The 6,659-nt window shown below is 27.7% G+C and overlaps 1 pseudogene; it reads left to right on the top strand.

The window, feature by feature from the left end:
• The window catches only part of LOC107623649, a 7,528-nt pseudogene continuing 3,749 nt past the window's right edge, over nucleotides 2,881-6,659 (top strand).

The following is a 6,659-nucleotide window of genomic DNA, read 5'->3' as shown; positions in this document are numbered from 1 at the left end:
AGAATTTAGGGTAAAACACACGATTAAACCAAACCCAACTCAATATTACACAATTCACCCAAATGAAAAAACGTTACATAGATCTCTCTATTCATTTCTCTATGTAAATCGAATGAGCTAGACTAGATTTAGCTTTCTATGTAAATCTAATTAGTCTGTTTCGATTTATGCATGCATGCATGCTATCCTAGTAAATCTAATCACCCTGTTTTGATTTATGCCCCTAGTAAATTTAAACAGGGTGATTAGATTTACTAGGACAGCATGCATGCATGCATAAATCAAAACAGACTGATTAGATTTACATAAAAAGTTAAAATAATGTTTAAAATTTTAAATTTAACTAAAACGAAAAAAAATTGAATACGAGAACAGAAATTTAAAATTTTAGTTAAGTTTAAAATTTTAAACATTATTTTAGATTAATAGTGTACACAAACAAAAAATTATTAATTTCTAAAAAAATTGATGTGATTTAAAATTGTTCATTTGAAACTAACATATTATTTTTATAAAAACAAACACATTTAAATTAGTATTAAAAAAATTAGTATTCCAAAAGAATAAAAAATTATAAAAAAATAAAAAATTTTGATAACTTTTATTTGAACATATATAATTAAAAATCCAAATGTGTTGGTTTCTAGAAATATAATGAGTTGGTTTTAAATGGATAACTTTAAATCACTACTTTTACGTAAATTCATCTGTTTTTCTAAAAACTAGTGATTTTTTACGTGTACGCTAGTAATTTAAAACTAACCGTCTATCTTTATCGTTATTTGAAATCATCTATTTTAAAAAGTTCAGTAGAAATAAACATGAAAAAGTTATTAATTTAAATTTTAAAATATATATGAGATATATAAAAAAATAGCCTAATTTTGTTGATATAGTATTTTAATTATTTTTCTCAAATTTAATATTGTAAATCTAATCAGCCGGTTTCGATTTATGCATGCATGCTGTCCTAGTAAATCCATGCATAAATCGAAACAGATTGATTAAATTTACATAGAAAGTTAAATCTAGTCTAACTCATTCGATTTATATAGAGAAGTGAATGAGGAGATTTATGTAACATTTTTTTATTTGAGTGAATTGTGTAATATTGAGTTGGGTTTGGTTTAATTGTGTGTTTTATCCTAGAATTTAATTTTAATGCACTATCAGTGTAAAATAATTTTATATATGTATTTAATTTATGTAATGTCACATACGTCACTAAAAATAACTATTTTACTGTGTGAATGATCATCTAAAAGAATTGATGTAATTATACGACAATAATCACAATATAAAATGCTTTATATTGTGAGTGAATATATATGTGTGTGTGAAAAAAATTAAATTTATTGCAAACATGAAAAAATAAATATACATGTGGTGTACCTGCCGACAATAATGAGGGGAAAAAAAAGGAGTTTTGCATGTTATATATTCTTCTACTGCTGATTATTAACCACTATTATCTAACGTTAACGATAGATACAAATCATCAAGCTTAGAGAAGATTCCAACTATTGTGTACCACAACAACTACCTAATAAATACGGTATAATATACTCTAGTTGGAGCTGGGATATATTCATCAATGTACCATTGGAGATGGACCAGTCACAATGTTGTCACAGTCCCAAGAAATTTTTAGATTAAAGCCACTCTATTGCATGTGTGGATGGAACGAAAAATGGACCAGTCACAATGTTGTCACAGTCCCAAGAAATTTTTAGATTTAATAGCCACTCTATTGCATGTGTGGATGCAAAGAAAATATATATATATTCAAACGATGGGAAATGAATGATGTTAAAATATAATTAGGATCAATTAAAATTATTTAGTATATCTAAATATTTATTATAAAATATTATATTTTTATTATTACGATTCTCTTAGTCTCTATAAATATATTTTTTTATTGTATCATTTCAGAGACAACTTGAATAGACAACTTAAATAGACTCAATAATACACAAATTCTTCATTCAATCTAGTCTCTTGTTTTTAACATGGTATTAGAATCATGGTATCCTTCTTGAAGATGATAAATTGTTTTCTTGCGGTGAAATTACCATAGTTTTTGCACTTTTCTTTTCATGCCATTTTTCTTTACCTTTTGTCACTCCTTTGATGTTTTTTCACCTCTGATTAGTCTATTTTCTCCGTCTTATGTCTTTTCGAGTCGAATGATCAAACACCAATGTCATCCGCTGTTTTCCTATTCTCACGAAGAAATTATATAGTTTTTGCTCTCTTTTGGCAGTTTCGTCTGTGTTCTCTCGTGACAGTTTCGTCTGCGTTCTCTCATGGCAGTTCCGTTTGTGTTCTCTCGTGGCAGTTTCGTCTACGTTTTCTCGTGGCAGTTCTACGTTTTTTCCGATAGTTTCGTGTGCGCTTCCTTCCGGCAGTTCCGTCTGCATCCGTTTTAGAGAGTTTATGCATTTTTTTCTCTTTATTTTTAAATAAGTTTCAAACTGAAGTTGTCACTTGAGTTTGAGGGAAGATGTTAGAATATAATTAGGATCAATTAGAATTATTTAGTATATCTGAATATTTATTATAGAATATTATGTCTTTATTATTATGATTTTCTTAACCCCTATAAATATCCTTATATATTGTATCATTCCACTCTCTATTTTTTTTTTCAGAAAAATAAAAGTAATCCAATCCGATAATATTTATTCACATGTGATTCACAATCTTCATATGATTCAAGTTTTACAGACAAATTATTTTGTGTACCACACAAACCTCAAACTTGTATATATATGTACACGAAATTAAACTACTTTCAATTTGGAAGTTTCTAAAATTCTGTTACTATAAATAGGTTTCATTATTCATTTTGGCACATCTTAAGTCAATAAGCTACTACTCTATAACTATAGCACTAGCATTGTGTATACATACATACATACATACATACATACATACATACATACATACATACATACATACATATAAAGTTATAGTAACAAATACACACTTTAGGGTTTGTTAGAGTTGAAATTGAGAATTGAAATGAGGATGGTTAAGGAAATTTTGGGACGAAGTGTAGTGGCTGAAGCATTTTGTTTTGAAGTTTCTAGAAGATGTTACACTCATCAAAATAATAAGAAACACAAAATTTCAATGTTTCCGAGTTTCTCTTGCTCGTCAATTCTGTTGCCCATTGTGAAGAGGAGAACCACAACCACCGTTGATAATTTGAATAGTAGTAATAAGAGTCTCCATGATGGTGGTGGTGTAACATTGACGATAAGTGCAAGTGTAACTATAAAGAATAGTAAGGAGTTCATGGCAATGATGCTTCATTACTTTGATAGTTTCAGCCATAATACCACTGGGGATAGAGGAATCGTCATGCAGCTAGTTAGCACTCAAATTGATCCCAGTAAGCATGCACTTTTTTTTTACATAATTCTAGAAAATATTATTTTTTTTGATAATTATTATGTGTTTTTATCTCTTATTTTTGTTTTTCAACACTATCAAATTAAAGATTAATAAAATAATAAAATACTTACATATTTTTTTAAATTTAAAAAATAATTCTGTTAAGCAAATTATAACTATTTTTTTATTAATTTTCTCTAGTTATCAAATATTTTTAGATAACCAACTAGCATATCAACCAACTACAGAAACTATTAGTTGAGTTGAAAAAAAAATCTAAAAAATACCAAAAACATGTAATTCACTCTAAAAATTTATTTTTCTCTGAAATTCTAATCACTTCACTTTTTTCTTCCACATCTTTCTTTCAAAAAAAATCTCATTTTGCAGCATTTTCTTCCACTGTGTATGCATTTATTACAATAATATAGATTATTTTTTAGGGTTATATGTGTAAAAAAGAATTAAAATTTATCAAAAAAAATAAATTTTGACACTATTTTAACTATGAAAATATGTTAATAAAAGTTTTGTCAAAAATAATATTTTTAACGTATAAGTAATTATAAAAAAAGATTAAATTTTATTTTGATAAATATTAGCTATCAAAACTAATGTTAGAAAAATTTGAGAATATATTTTCTGTGATATTTATTAACCGTAAAAAATATTATTTATTTTGACACTTATTGACCATAAAAAATTTTCTACAAAAATTTTTAATAAAGAATGAGATGAGATCTTGAAATTGAAGAATAAACTGAAATTTTGAAGATAAAGAATGAGTAGTATGATTTCAAACTGAGAACAATGTGATGCCAAAATTGACGGAGCCTAAAAGAAAAGAGGAATAATGGAGTAAATTGAAAACAAATGAGTGTCAAAATTGAAGAGTAATTTTTTACGATCAAATTATTTATCAAAAAAACATAAAGAATTTGACATTTGTGATATTGGTCAAAAATATATATTAATTTTTACATTTAATTATGGTTGTTAAGAAAACTAATGTTAAAATAGTTCTCTTTTCTTGTAGTGACTTCTTTCGCCATGAGTATTGTAAAATACTTACATATTCTCTCCAAATTAAAAAAATCTTTAATATAAATAAAATTATAAACTGACAAAAAAAATTAATTATTATTAAATTTGTAATTTCTGTCAAATCTCAATTTTATTATTAAACTTTTTTTTTTATCATTTTATTAACTTTCTCACCTGCAAACATTTTCTCATAAAAACATGAAGCTAGACCAATATGAATGATTATTATTTGTGTTGACCTGAGTTGTGTGATTTGCCCTAATTGAATTAAAGCAACAATGGAGGGAAAGCTGAGCAAGAGAGCCGTACTGGATTGGACAAGAGAATTATTATTTAATGGAGGTGGGGATAGTGAGAGGTCCACTCACAAAGTTGACTTTGAGATTGACTCTAATTTTGGATTTCCGGGAGCCATTACAGTCACAAACAAATATAACAAAGAGATCTTCTTGGAAACCATCTCCATTGAAGGAGGCTTTGTGGAATTTTCTTGCAATTCTTGGGTTCAACCTGAAAAGGTTCACCCAGACAAAAGAATTTTCTTCACCAACAAGGTAGCCATTTGATTATATATTATTATATTTTAATTTGATTATTATATCCACCACAAATAAATTAAAAAATTAAAATTGTGCATTGTTTATTATTAGGCATGCTTACCATGTGACACAGCAGAGGGTGTGAAGGAACTAAGAAAAGAAGAGCTGAGACAAAAGAGGGGAGATGGAAATGGAATGAGAAAGGTGATGAGTGATAGGGTTTATGACTATGATGTCTACAATGACTTGGGAAATCCAGACAAGGGCATTCAACATGTTAGGCCAATTTTGGGAACCAAACAGTACCCTAATCCTAGGCGATGTCGAACTGGTCGTCCACCTGTCATAACCGGTGAGTTTTATATTCATCTTAATTGCTCTTTAATGGTATGATGTTTTCATATGAAAATATAGTAAAAAACTACTAAATAATTTAGTATGTTTGATTAAATTACTAAAATATAATATATATCGATATTTTAGTTATCATTTTCACACGAAAACTTTTATATAAGTAATCTATCACTGTTAAAATACTTAATATGTGCATTATCGTTAAGGAGATCACTTTGATAAAGACACTAAAAATGTCTTTTTTTTAAAGACATTTACATATATCATAATATTATTGGATATCTTTATTAAACTGGTTAATAATTTATTTTTTAATAAATTAGAACAAAATCGGTTTATCATAGCAACAATAATAAATCCAATTGTCCGCGCTATAATTATTAGATTCGATTTTATCCGACCGATTTACACAATCTTAGCAAATTATGTTTAAATTTTTTGATAAAAAGACAAATATATCTCTGACTAACCAAAAAAATCCATAATCTAGTGGGTTGTGTAAATTGGTCGGTTTGACCAGATATGATAACAATTGGGTTTATTGTTATTGTTATAAAAAAATCGATTTTATTCTAGTTTGCTAAGAAATTCAAAAATAACCGGTTCATTAATACGTCCAATAATAATGCGACACATAAGTGTCTTTACAAAAAGACGAGCATCCTCCTACTATTAATAAATATGATTAAACACATTTTACATAATTTGTAACCATATATATATGCATGTGACAGACGAGAAATATGAGTCGTGTGTGAATGCATTCATGGAAACATACGTGCCAAGAGATGAAGTGTTTGAAGGAGTTAGAAAGGAGGCACTTGATGTGGAGAGAGTGAAAGGTGTAACAAGAAATTTGATTCCCTTCATAAGAACTCATATAACTAAGTGTGGAGTCTTTAAGGAGCTATCAGAGATTAAGAACATATACAAAAGAAGGCATCAAGTGGATGCAATGAATCATACTAATGAGGAGAATGGAACACTTTCTATTGATGTTAACAAGTTATTCCAAGATTCCTTGGAAGAGTACTTCAAATTTAGCACTCCACACATTATAAGTGGTATGTCAGCTAATAATAATAATAACTTCAATGACTCAACGTGTTAAATGACAATTAAGCAGTTTCAAATTGAATATCATAATGAAGAAAATTTGTTTAAAATTTTATAGGGAATGGTTGCTGCATAAGAGATGAAGAACTTGGGCGTCAGGCCTTGGCTGGCGTCAACCCTCTAAGCATAAAAAGGGTTCAGGTATATTTAATTTTACTATTTGAATCAATTTTGAGAAGAAAATAATAATTTTCCATAAAATTA

The sequence above is a fragment of the Arachis ipaensis genome, chromosome B10, assembly GCF_000816755.2.
Source record: "Arachis ipaensis cultivar K30076 chromosome B10, Araip1.1, whole genome shotgun sequence".
NCBI classification, from domain to species: domain Eukaryota; kingdom Viridiplantae; phylum Streptophyta; class Magnoliopsida; order Fabales; family Fabaceae; genus Arachis; species Arachis ipaensis.
This window is presented reverse-complemented; position numbering and strand designations above follow the sequence as displayed.